Source organism: Echinops telfairi, unplaced genomic scaffold (assembly GCF_000313985.2).
Source record: "Echinops telfairi isolate 266 unplaced genomic scaffold, ASM31398v2 ScPeMD7_443;HRSCAF=831, whole genome shotgun sequence".
NCBI classification, from domain to species: Eukaryota; Metazoa; Chordata; class Mammalia; order Afrosoricida; family Tenrecidae; genus Echinops; species Echinops telfairi.
This window is the reverse complement of record NW_022104341.1, coordinates 17,064,030-17,066,836: the sequence shown is the minus strand read 5'-3', so window position 1 is coordinate 17,066,836 and position 2,807 is coordinate 17,064,030. Positions and strand designations below refer to the sequence as shown.

At 36.5% G+C, this 2,807-nt stretch overlaps 1 pseudogene; it reads left to right on the top strand.

Annotated features, from left to right (window-relative positions):
- Window positions 1-2,493: 2,493 nt before the first annotated feature.
- LOC115870151 overlaps window positions 2,494-2,807 on the top strand; it is a 4,278-nt pseudogene continuing 3,964 nt past the window's right edge.

Genomic DNA, 2,807 nt, shown 5'->3' with positions numbered 1-2,807 from the left:
AAATTCTTTGTCTCGCTTCAGGTCTTCATCTTGTTTCTTTATTCTCTTTTCCCAAACTTCTTTTACAGCACTGACAGCCCCAGTACAAACTGCGTTTTCTGCCATGGTTTTTCCACATGGCCGCAGAGTCGGCAGCTTCACGAGGTTCAGAGTATCTGAGTCACAGATACCACTCAGCAAGACCCTGATTTTAATAGGAAAAAAACATGCTTCAGACCATTCGTCAAGGATCGTAAGCATCATCATAACCAATGTTTGTTAAGCACTTTCCATGGTCCAAAGACTATTGAAGCACGCTACATGCCATTTAATAACCCTCATTATAACTCCTGAATGTAGTTACGAACAGATGAGAAACCCGAGCCTTAAAGAAGATAGGCAATTTGCCCAGGGCCTTATATCTGTTATGTGGCAGAGGCCGGATTGGGTGTCAAGACTATTTCCTCTGTTAGTGTGTAATTGCAGTAATGAAAACCACAAGCCGCCTAACTAGTCAATTATAGGTAAATGGTCAAGGAATGAGTACATCGATGGGACTAGCATCTTGGGCTATCTATGTAATCTGGATGCCATTTGTACAAACTGGAATTCAACTTGATGATAGAGAATGATCGATGAGGATTGTTAGCTTTTGTGTATAATAAACTACAAACGGACCCAGGGAATATTGAGAATTGTGACCTAAATCTGAGGAATGAGAGAAACATGGTGGAATGGTTACATGCATTTAATTTTTTAAACAGTTTTATTATTGGCATATGATTCACATACCATAGAATTCAATGGTTTAAATATATTAAAAAGAGCTATTAGTTATATGCATTAAAAAAAATCTTTTTGATGAAATTGTATGCCACCATTCCAAATAGTGGTCTGGTTTGTTTGTTTGTTTTAAACTAAAGTAGATTAATAGTAATACTATTTGCATTATTATCTACCAAATTTAGGAAGACAAGCATTTCCTGGAACATCACTTCTTTTCAACAATTATGCTGTAGAGCTCTAGTACAAGGAAATGAACGGGAAGAAGCGCAACGCAGCAGCACAGGAGACCAGGTCCTCGGATATGTAATGGCAGTAGTAGACATAGCTATGTTCTCTGTAGAGAGAACTTTAGAAATATCGTCACAAATGCACATTCACGCTTCTGAGAATTTACAATGCAAATACTTTCATATGTAAGATGAGCTATCATAAAGTTATTTGCTGTAGATTTTTTTGTTTTTAATGACAGCAAATGATTGGAAATAACCTAACTTTCCCACTGTAAAAGTGTAGTACATTCATAAAATGGGAAATTATTTAAGTCCATAAAGAAGGATGTATTTTATATATGTATTATTTAAGTCCATAAAGAAGGATGTAGTTTATATATGTATTATTTAAGTCCATAAAGAAGGATGTATTTTATATATTAACGTGGCATCAAAATATATGACTGCCAATATTTACTTTTCCATTCTAAGGAATGTGGCTATTTGAAGTCCAGATTTTGTTATTAGGAGATATATTACTTTTGAATTCTTATTCTTACCTCTTGGCACTTAAGCATAATAGAATCTGTTTGGTATTCTTGGATAAGCCAAACACACTGCTACTAGGACTTCAGTTCATATGTGCGTTCTTCTAAACCAAGTGTGTTTAAACTTGTCTTTGCAATCAGTGGATGGCTGCAGATGAGTTTACTCAGTAATACACTTATCCTACTCGTACAATACCTTCAAAGAAAAGGATACTTTCATACCATGAAAAATACAACGTTGAGGTCAGGCTTATAAACACATTTTTAACAAAACTCAATTGGCCATCTTCTTAAATCATTGAAGCGTTGCAACAAGTTTGTGAAAATAGTACCTTACATTGAACAACCGTTCTTAGATGGCTCAAGCATTTTAAGAAAGGTTGGGAAAACTTCAAATAAGAGCAAAGAGAGGGAAGGCCATCAACCTCAGTGAATGACGAAACCGAGTCCAGAATCTGATGGCAGAAGACCATCAACTTACCATTGATGAAACAGCAACTGAGGCTGGGGTCTCACATGGCTCAGCATTTTCAATTTAAGTGAACATCTTGGCTTCAGCCAACTATCAGTTCTATGGGTGCTAAAAGTGTTGATTTTTCTATCAGTCTCTCAAGCAAGAAATATGCTAATGAGACTATTTTATAATGTGAAATATACCAGGAGATGAGCCTTATATTTACCAATATGACTCACAGAGCAAACTACAATAAACACAGTGTCTTCAAAAGGAATTTTCTGACCAAATTCAATTCAATCAGAGAAGAGGTAGAAAGATGGAAACACCACCTTCGGAAAGGTATAGACTGTAAGACAGAGGAGTACTGCCCCCGTGGATAACAACATGCAATATGCAGATGACACAACTTTGGTTGCTGGAAGTGAAGAAGACTTGAGGTATTTATTGATGAAGATCAAAGAATACACCTCAACATAAAGAAAACAAAATCCTCACAACTTGACCAATAAACACCATGATAAATCGAAAAAGTGTTGAAGTTGCAAAGGACCTCCTCAACGTGTTAGAGAACCTTCATGCCACATTGAGCATCAAGGTACGTCTGGCCCAATCTCTCACATTCTCAATCACTTCATATGTATGCAAAAGTTAGATCATTAATAAGGAAAAATCGATGCATTAGAAGTACCGTATTGCCCACAAAACTTCCCCTAGTTCTTTAATGTTGCTTTTCCCTACTATCATGACCCTAGATCTACTTTATAAATCAGGCTAGTTCAGAGCATGTGCACTGGTACAGAGAAGAGCTCTGGACACACAGAATTCAGA